Source organism: Mytilus californianus, unplaced genomic scaffold, assembly GCF_021869535.1.
Source record: "Mytilus californianus isolate M0D057914Y unplaced genomic scaffold, xbMytCali1.0.p SCAF_2, whole genome shotgun sequence".
Lineage (NCBI taxonomy): Eukaryota > Metazoa > Mollusca > Bivalvia > Mytilida > Mytilidae > Mytilus > Mytilus californianus.
This window is the reverse complement of record NW_026262668.1, coordinates 134644707-134655866: the sequence shown is the minus strand read 5'-3', so window position 1 is coordinate 134655866 and position 11160 is coordinate 134644707. Positions and strand designations below refer to the sequence as shown.

The following is an 11160-nucleotide window of genomic DNA, read 5'->3' as shown; positions in this document are numbered from 1 at the left end:
GCTATATACCTAGTTTTAATTACTGCTAAAAGATTTCTTTGATACAGTGACTGTAATGTCCAAGTCAAATAAACAAACCATCAATCTTAATTTCAAATAATTAAGCAGATTTCCCTCGAGTCACAAATAATTATTTATTTTTGATGACAGCATGCAAGCTTTCTTTGAGATTGTATAGTTTTGTGTAATTGGAAAGTGATTGATATCTTACAATGTATTATCCGTCGGGCATTTAAAGTCCACCTTCAAATTTCGTGTAATAACTGGACATAACAATAAGGCTAATGATCTTGCTATATTTACATCTTGCTTCAAACATATACGAAAATAAGTTTAATGTGTATGTATTACTATAAGAACTTATTATTTCATCTTTGAAATTTCTTACCAAGAACTAGGTTTTAAACAAATACTTTCATTTTAGGTTAGAGCATTGCCACATGTCAACACGAATTCACACACCAAAAAAGTTCCAATCTGTTTGAATTGGTGTCTTTTTACGTATAATCTAAATTAACTCTTTTTATTCTTGCATATTTCATCTGCCTCACGTGTAACAATATTGATTGTATTAATAAGATATAAGTACAGACTTGGTCTGGATTGCCATTGGGCTGTACATGCAAAGCAACGTACGCTTACCTTATCGGTATGGTCGTTCTCTTACCTTATTGTAATGTCGTCGGCGGAGTTTTGTTCTCTCTTTTTGTATTATTGTTGACAACAGTATACATGTGTACACATTAGAAGAACACTGAAGTTGATTTTGTTGTTTGTTCCATAGCTAACGGACCTAATGGGACTGGTTATTGCCAACCATTGAATTTGATTAAATACGTCGCTCAAGTTTAAACAAAGTATTCCAAGACTTTTAAAATCACACACTGGACTTTTCGTCCATATAAAAAATTTTATCATGACGAAAAATGATAGAAATCTTGCATTTTTATTTATCACGTGGTTTTCCAGATTCCCGCCTTTATTTTCACTGACATAAGATCACGTATAAACAGACGTATCCCATACCTATCATACGTACGATTTGAGTTATCTTTCATGGTTTTGAATATGACAATTATTTTCCAATATACTTTGCAGATAAACGCTCCATTATACTTTTTTTCTGTCTTTCTTTATAGTTTATCTATCTTTTTATTATATTTGTTGCGGGGGAAATATTTAGAACGATATTTTTCTGACAATTTCAGAAATATCGAAACCAGAGTTTGTCAGAATCTGTCTCTTTATTAAAGTTGAAAATTGAGAAAAACTATCGATTCCATTTAATTTCTAAACAAAAGTATTTTTCATTTATTATAAAATGTATTGATAAAAAAATCCCTATATATGTTGTTTTTTATATTAAGGTGTGTTCGATTAGGGATTGTTCTGTATTAATTTGTTTAACGGGAATGCTATCGGAGTCCAAATACAAAAGACATTTCCAGGCATTTTTTTTATACCCCTTGAAGTAAATTAACTTATAGTATTTTATCCATTTTATTGATAAACAATTAAAAGGGGGTCACCGAATTCATTTTACTGAATAAATCATTAACGGAAATGTGTAAAGTAAGTAACATTAAACAACAGAATATAATAAGATATCGTTGCCAGATGCGGATCCAGGATTTTGAAAAGGGGGGATATAGGCAACGTTAGAAGTGGAACAAAAAATAAAAGCATTAATAGGATGTAAGGCCATATATATATAAGTGTTCGTTGCATATGTATTTTACATATGCATATTTAGTACGTGAAGATGAATATAAACAAGACTTTGTATTATACCGCAGAAAGAAATGTCATCCTACCCGGACACATGATTTCTACCCGGACCGACTAATCTTTGCTCTAATTCCTAAATATTGCTTGCTTGGCAGAGAGGCAGCCAATCTTCGATTTGAAACGGGCGAGGATCAAGCCCAAGACTTCCTGCACTCGAGCAGTGGTGTATCTTTCATTGACGCAATGAGGCAACCGCCTCACCCAACCGCCTCACCCAATTTTTGACCATTAAAACAGAGAGATAAAGAGAACTATATACCACGTACGTTATAGTATAAAGTTTACTGAGTGACGACTGTTCAAAACGTTGACTGATTTACTCTTTACTCACTCATTCCTCATTATTAACGTCTTGAAAACGTTCTTCCATAAAATGAACAAGACAGATGCAAATATCTTTTTTAAGTAACAGAAAAGGTATACCTCGCAAAAAACTGATTCAAACAAGAGGTCTTAACTGTGAAACTGATATGATGATTGATTTTTTTTTTTTGACAACGAACTTGTTACTTTTGGTGGACAAAGTTTTCAACAGACACTTGGCATCCCTACATTTTATGTAGTACTCATCTACCTTGGTTAATATAAGCAAGACTTCATAGTTCACCCAGTTATTATCATCCATACATTTTGACCAAAGCTAAACGTAAAAGTTTAAGACATAGTGGATCTTAAACTTAATATCCCCAAATCTGTACAAAAGCATTTTAGAGGAGGTCATACATACAATGCTGTCAATTATTTTTGTTTTGATCAGGACCTGTCTGTAATTGAATACTGAGAATTAAACCTTTAAGCAGCAGTTTCATTGAAATATATTGATTTAATGCGCACTATCAATATTATTTCATGATAAAATTCCACAAATTTGGATTTTTCATAGACAGGATCTTTTTGCCATTGTTTGACCTATCAAGAGTATGATCAATACACCTATTTTGCGATTCATATTTTCAATTAAGCGTCCACTCCCTATTGGCATTGACGTCTTTTAATCAAGGTGGGGCTTTGACTGCCAAGATTCAAATCATTTGTCTCACCAGAAATAAAATTTAAGTTACGCTACTGTCGATTGATTGATAGTTGGTGCTTAACGTCCAGTGGCAAATATTTCATGCATAATTAACGTGTACAGAGAGTGACATTCTCTCTACAAGAGGCATCGGATTTAACGTCCCCACTCTGACCGAACAGGACTGCGTACTTGTACATCGCACACAACCAAACGGACTCCCAACTTTAACTGCCGATCGGAACAAGACCAATAGTGACTATATTTTTATTCCCCCGATCACCTTTGAGGGGTTACTATCGAGGCGAGCGCGCGACCAAAGAGACAGTTATAAATATGGAAGATACATATACATGTACGTGTATTAATCAAAACATTTGCAACAAGAATGTATGGCCTTAAGACACCGTGCCCCTTCACATGATCATATTTCCATGCACCACTTAATCCGGTTCAAACTCTAATTTGGTATATAATTTTAAACGTTTTATATTTTGAACAGAACAGAAGAACGGACGGATGCACAGACCAGTAAATATAATATCCCCTTGCTATCATTCATAAGTTTGTCCTAAAACTAAAATGATCATCCTACTTAAGAGCCAATCCGCCAGAAAACCATGCAATATTCAGAAAATCGTCCAAATCGACAATCACAACTTGACAAATTTTTATACATCATCTTAATCCTTGACATAAAATAAAAGAATTTGACCACTTAATTTTTCCCAGAATCGTATCTATTTTTAGCAACAGCCTCATTTGCATAATTCTGTAAATTCATAATGAAACCAATGAAAAATCCAACTTTTTTATGCCTTTTAAGAATGACCCAGAAGCATATTAAATGGGGTAGTTGAGTTTTTAGAGTAATGTCAGCTGAAACTCATCCATTTTACTATGTTATGATCAATACAAATGAAAATTTAAACGATTTGGCACATTGCCAGGAGCAGGGACACAAAGGCGGGGTTTTTCATACATGAATTTACGTGGTTTTCATTCGCTTCTATCTTGCAAGACCCATTCCGGATTTGTTTGCAACTTATATCGGTTTTAACTATGGGGAATGTTTTATATCAAAACAAAATATTAAGCTTGGCAAATGACTATTATATGTTAATTTATGCCTTGGAAGAATGGTGATTTTAGTCCCAAATTGACACATTTTAATTTTGATTTTAATTAAATTCTAAACACAATTGGTACTAAAATGGCTCATAAAATCATTCGAACAAGTAAAATCAATTTGCCTGAAAAATGAAATAAGACGTATTTGTACTGCAAGTCCAAAAATCCATTAATTGTCTGAAACCAGGGAGTCCATCTTTTATGCTCTTCCATTGACTTATCTCCCTTGGGTAAGATCTCAAACATGTCAGCTCCCAGTGATGGTTTGGCAGACAAATGTTTTCAGTGAAGTTTGTGACTTTAAAATTCTAGGATGAGCATGTGGGCTATCCCAGCCTTATACATCTACATATTACAAACTATTTAAGATATCTGAATGCACTAAAGACCAAAATAGCATTTCCAAAAAAAAAATAATTAAAATGTACTGCCAAGAAATTTGACAATCATGACAATAATTTAGTGAATAAACATGATACATATTGATTGGAAAAATAATTCCATGAACAGCAAAAAGTGTTTTTAGATTTCAACGAGCAAAACAAAAGTATTCTAAATCATTCTTCGTAAAAAAAAAGGTGAGTGAGTGGAACCACCTTGCTCGCACCAAAATTGAGATTGAGAGTGTCAAAACTGCTCTGGCGCACCATCAATAAATCAACGACACTCTCTCTACCGTGGTATTGAAACCAGCATTGGTAACCAAACATATTCATACAGATACAGACTACCATTCATCTACATTTAGGAAGTCTGAATAATACTGAAAACTATGGTGTAGAATTTCCAACAGGACTCCTTATTTTATATAAGACAAGGAGTGGTTTATTTTCCCATGGTTGTTACATCATCTTGTCTTTGAATATGCTTGAAGTACAGGGACTTTTATGGAATTCATTGACATGATAGTCAAGCAAGATGTCAACATCTCATCCAACCCTCTTCCAGCAAAGCCAAAGCTGACCAAGGATCTTCACCCTTTCAAAACAGGCTGTATACAGGACGAGTTATTCCAGTAGGAACAGGTACAAATCTTACAATCAATTTTCATTTGTTCCATATATTCAATCTGAAATTAGGGGACCAACAATTGATACATTAGCTAGATTAAAAAAAGGGGGGGGGGGGGGTGTTGAAGGGGCATGTGAATATTCTTTTACACCTGACCTGTTTCTAAGACATCTTATTTATTTCCTATGGCAAAGTGCAAGCAAATAATTTATATCTGTATATACATTGTTCTGTCTTGGGACCATTTGATTAAAAAAGCAAGGGGGAGGGTTAGAATGGTCAAAATATTTATGTCCTTGTCAGCTTAGGACAGAATTTTAATTTTCAAGCTATTAACCAGGGTACAATATATATTTATTTTCTGCTTTAAAAAATCAATTTATAGACCAGAATCATGATAATAATCAAAATCTATTTCAACATATTCAACGTTTAGCAGGTCAGGTTTTTATTCTCTTCCCCTAAGTTATATTTTCAGTTCTTACTGGAAGTTGTTCAGCTCTTTGTCTACTAAAAAAACTTTTATCTCGTGGAAAAGCCTCCTACAAATACATGTTTTACATACAACAAACTGTACATGTAACACTAGACAACTTTATCCAGAGAATAATATTTTTTTAATGAACTAATAGGCCATGGAGACTAAAAAAATCAAAAGCATTGCAAACTTTTGTAAAGTTCAATTTTAGGACCCTACATGTACATGTACATGTATGTAGATTACTTATAGAGCCCTTTTTAAAAGAAAAAACATACATTTAAACTACATGCAAAGTGATGCTACACTACCCTACATTTCCTGTCTGATATATTTTATTTCATGTAAAACAAAATTGAAGAATTATTTTATAGTTTAACACTTTTTATTTGTAGGGCTATATATATGCAAGCAATGCTCAATTAAGATGAATTTTTGTAAAAGTGACAATAGCCAGGTCAAACTAAATACATGTATAGAAGAAGATATTGGTAAGTTATTATTAACTTATATATTAATTTAACTGTTTGTATAACATGGTAATCATACAAAGTATATGTAATCACTTATATAAAAACATAATTATACAATTACATGTTATACATTTGTACATCAGTTTTATTAAACAGGTCTTTGTTAACTTGGTTTTCCCATTGAAAAATCACTTTGCTAATTTTAATTTGTAGTACTATATTGGGCGGCTCCTATAGTTTCCATTCAATAACTAACAATGACTAATGAACTGTTCATACATTCCATTTCAATTATTTTATTTATTAATACGTATTACTTTTACTGTTAAGTCTGTTTTTTGTGATATCCATTTTACGTGACTCTGTATTTTGTATCCCGTCATACTTTGAACGACAAAATTATTTTTATTATGTCTACCTGTGCGAATTTCAAACGCGCAATTTTACGCCAGTACTTAAAACCTTCCATCCTTTATGGGTGGATTTTACATAGATATATAAAATCGTATAATATAAGCAAAATGAGGATGTTAAATTTGATGTATGCCTTTTTGTGCTTCTTTGTTACATTTGTTTGCTTTTATAGTGATTAAGATGATAACACAATGTTGACTGCTGTACCCCTATTTTTGACAATTTTACCTATTGTGTCTGTTTGTTTTGTTCCCGCATCGTTGTCAATATAATGGAATTTGATGAGACTGTCATACAAGTGAGAGGTTTATTATCTAGCTATAAAACCAGGTTCAATCCACCATTTTCTACATAAGAAAATGCCTGTACCAAGTCAGGAATATGACAGTTGTTATCCATTCGTTTGATGTGTTTGAACTTTTGATTTTGCCATTTGATTGGGGACTTTCCTTTTTGAATTTTCCTCTGAGTTCAGTATTTTTGTGATTTTACTTTTTCAAATATAAAAGGGGGAGATTTTTATTGGTACTTTTGAAGATATTTCACCTGTTCGATTAATTGATTGGTTGTTGGTAATGCTAATGTCCAATGGCAAATAGTTCATGCATGTTTAGGACAAGAACAAATTAAAATAAATACATTATTTGGGTTCTTAATATGCTAAATCTAACAATGTATTTAAATAATTTATGATGTTGCAATTGGGCCCCATTTTAAATTGGTTCACATTGATTTCAAAATGGTCCAAATTTTTTTTCTTATTTCTACACAACTTGAATTCTTGAGGTTCTTTTGATATACAAAATGCAAATGTTTTATATTTAGATTTTTAATTTTGGTCTGGTTTTCAAATTTGTCCACATTTTAAAGTCCAAAGGGTCCAAATTTTAACTTAGTTTAATTTTAACAAAACTTGAACTCTAATTACAATGAATTAGGGTTCTTTGAATGATAAATAGAAATAATCAAATATCCTGAATATAAATATGTACTTAGATTTATGATTTTGGTCCCAGTTTTCAAGTTGGTTCAAATGGGGTCCATAATTTAACTGTGTTTGATTTCAACAATAATTTTAAAGATGCTGATTCAGCCTGAATCTAACCTGTATTTAGTTTTTGGGCCCTATTTTGAAATTGGTTTACATTGAGGTCCAAAGGGTCCAAAATTAAACTAAATTTTAAATCTTAATTTGATCTTGGGGTTCTCTGATATGCTGAATCTATTAAACTTTATCTTTATACCATATTTATTCTGTGTTAGAAACCTATTCTTTGTCAAATATTTAATCCCATTACAAATTTAGAGCTGTTATACATTGTGTAGCTTGAATGTTCTGTCCAAACTTGCATTTTTTCTTCATCTTCCACAAAATTTGTCCTTTTCTGAGATAACTGGTGTTATCTTTTTAAATGAAACTTTAGTGAAAACAAAGCACAATATGTGGATGATTATCTGATGTCAAACATTTTCAAAATGGCCACCAAGGATGGCACAAATTTCAACACTGGTTAATTTAATGAAAATTGTTAATTAGGGATAGTCGTGGTAGTTTGACTTGCTAAACAAAGTAAGGTTGTTTTTTCTTCCAAAATGGCAAACATTTTCAAGATGGCCTTATATGAAAATTGACATTAAGGAATTATAGCACTTTTGACATGCCAACAAAACAATGAAATTTTTTTTTAAAGATGGACACAGCAAATAAAGGGTAAAATTTTCAATTTTGTTGAGTTTGATTTTAAAGAATATTGATATTTAGCTGTACTTTGACACAGAGAACAGATATAAAGATGGCCACCATTTCAAAGATTGTCACTAAAAGCGGTCAAATTATCACCATTGTCTGTTTTCAATGTAAAATTATATTGAGAGGTAATTTGACATGCCAAACGAAATGGACGCAATTTTTATTATTGTAAGGATGTTAAGGGCTATTTGGACATGCTTAAAAGGAGTGGATAATAACTATTCTGCAAAAATGATTTGGCTTTAGTTGGGAGAATTTTGTAATTGCATCAACTTACAGTAAAAGTTGTCAATTTTATTTCCTGTCAGTGGTATATATGAAATTAAAAAAAAATGTGGTATGATTGCCAATGAGAACAAATGACATAGAAGTAAAGCTATAGGTCTTCATACGCCATATGGCCTTCAACAATGAGCAAGACCTATACTGCATATATATTCAGCCATAAAAGGCCCCAAAATAAGAAAATGAAAAAATATGAAAACTAACAGCCTGATTTATGTATGTATGTTTTGTGGTTTTCAGATCTAGACTTGCATCTAACCTTTCTGTCAGTGTCAACAACAACTGAACTTTCACAGCAGTCAACATCAGATTGGGAGACTGATAATGCTTCTAACAGAAACAATTTCAACCAACCAAACAAGCAACAGAAACTTTCCAACTTTAAAACATCAGTTAAATCTTCCATGGGATGATGTCTCAAAAAATAACAGTTCATCATTTATGGAGATTTTAATGTTATGGTTTTTCTATTACAAGAAAGTTAATGTACACTTGTTTTATAGTAAAACCTATAGCCGTTCAAGTATAAAAAAACACATTCAACTTTATTGAAATTTGAAGATTCATATGACTTATTTTAATTCTTTTATCTCCGAGGATGTGATGTAGAGCTTTATAGGTACAGTAATCTTAACAGCTATCCAATTTCATTTAAAATTCTTTATAAATTTTGCACTGGTATATATAGACTAAGTAATTTGTTTTTCGTCTAGTTATGGGATTTTTTTTTAGAAGCATTTATGATTTTCATGTTTGTATTGACCACATTGCAGCAACATAGATATAGGTACCTGGCAAATCTTGCCTTGTTAGCATACTAGGCTCAAAGGGGCATAAAAAAATTTCCATCAACAAGTGTCTGTTAAAATCAGCTGTTTCCAGTTTTCACTTTTAAACCATCATCTTAATAACTTTAGAAGAAGTGTCATACATATACATATGTATACAAAATTTAAAAACTTTTCAATATATATATATATATATATATTGATAAAAACTATCAACATGACAAGATCTAAATACCCAACATTTTTCTGAAAAATTGGACATAACATCTATGAGCTATTGTCCCTGAAATTAGTAAATTTACAAACTTTCACAGTTTTCTGCTACTATCCGACAACTATATCAATATATTATAAGAATAAATTGCAAAAGTGGTCAGAAGAAACTTTTTTTTACAGTCTGAACTTATTCTGAATTGTTTAACTTCTAATTTAAATTGATTGCATTTGAAATATGTGTTTTTTTATCGTTTTAGGTGCACAATTTGTCAATACGATCTATTTCGGCTCCTGGGAGCCTCTAGATTTATAATGAATAATTTGTATTTATGTATGATTATTTTCTTCATGTATTAAATGAAACATTAATTATTCTTTTCCATTTGTTGTTATACTTATTTATAAGTCCAGATCCTATCATATGTCAGTAGTTACAAATTAGACGGCAAAATTGAGAAAATTTGAATATGCAGGTTACCCCATTTTGTTGTGGCATATACCAGACACCAACATTATTTGCCGAGCTTGATATTTTTTTTGATTGGGTATATATAGTTATACTTTGCAAGTAGATATGTTGTTTTACAATAATAAACGGGTCTTGGAGTATTTTGGCTCTGAAAGATGACCAAAATCAGCCATTTTGGACATGTAGCTAAATAAGACATATTGAAACAGTTAGATTATACATACACATAATAGACAGCATTGTTAATTCTATGCATTCTTACACTTAAAGTGATGTTTTACTAGGAACAACTATCAAAAAATTATAAATGTTACCATATTTTTTTATTTAAATCAGTGAAATATGCCAAAAAAGGCTTATTTTTGCTGTTTTCGAGCAATTTCATCTGTTAAAACATGGCGCTCAAAAAATATCCAGATCGGTTCAATATTTTCCCAAAAAAATGTGTGTGGTTATTTACATTACTAAGGTGCACCAATATGCCAAATATGAACTCATTTGGAAAAAGTGACATTCGGACGGTTTTGCATGGTTTTCTGGCAGATTGGCTCTTAACAAAACTTCAATCAAATATTCCGTACATGTCCGTTTTTCATACGTATCTGTATATTAAGTTAAACGCCAAACATTTTAGAAAAACAATTTAAGAGCATTAACGTTAAATTACGCATACGTTTGTACGGGCTCTTCCTAGAATCCATGCATCATTATAATTAAAGACAAGATATAAAAAATTAACTGATTCAGTAAATGGTAATCATATTTTTTCTTGAAGATGCTTCCTCATAAATTCCATTTGATAAAATTCTACGGAAAGGTGACAAAGTACTATCAGAAAGATGCATCAGTGATCTGAATTTTTACCTTTGACAAAAGTATCTTGAAATGAATTATAGAAGTATGCTATAAAAAAAAGAAGAAGCAAGTCGTGTACGCCTTTTACCTTCCGGCGTGTTTGAAACTCTTGTTTTAATCTGATATCTTTTAAATCAAAAATGGGAATATGAAATCTCTTCAGATTCCATTATTTATATGTTTCAAACTTAATTTTGATTTAGTAGCTTTTAGAATTCATCGTTTGAGAGATAACTATATGGGTCAAGTGAAATGACGAAGTAATGATCGGTGCGTTTGATTACCGGTAACTGTAATGAATTATGAATTAATTATTAATTATTCCCTTTAAAGGTTGTTGTCAATGAAATCATTCCAAATTTAATAACAAAATATGTAAAGAATTGAAATAGTAGTTTGTGCTAATTTTTAAATAGCATCGATTCCAACAAAGTACGTGTATTCAACGAGCCAAAAATTCATGCAGTCTATGCTCCCCTCCGTCATCCTT

General features: G+C 31.5%; 1 long non-coding RNA gene across 1 annotated transcript; it reads left to right on the top strand.

Moving 5' to 3' along the window:
- The first annotated feature begins 4110 nt into the window (after window positions 1-4110).
- Window positions 4111-9723, top strand: LOC127731119 (uncharacterized). Its single transcript, XR_007995495.1, has 3 exons — window positions 4111-4956; window positions 5816-5911; window positions 8583-9723. It is a non-coding gene; the product is annotated as an uncharacterized LOC127731119 (long non-coding RNA).
- The last annotated feature ends 1437 nt before the right edge of the window (window positions 9724-11160 follow it).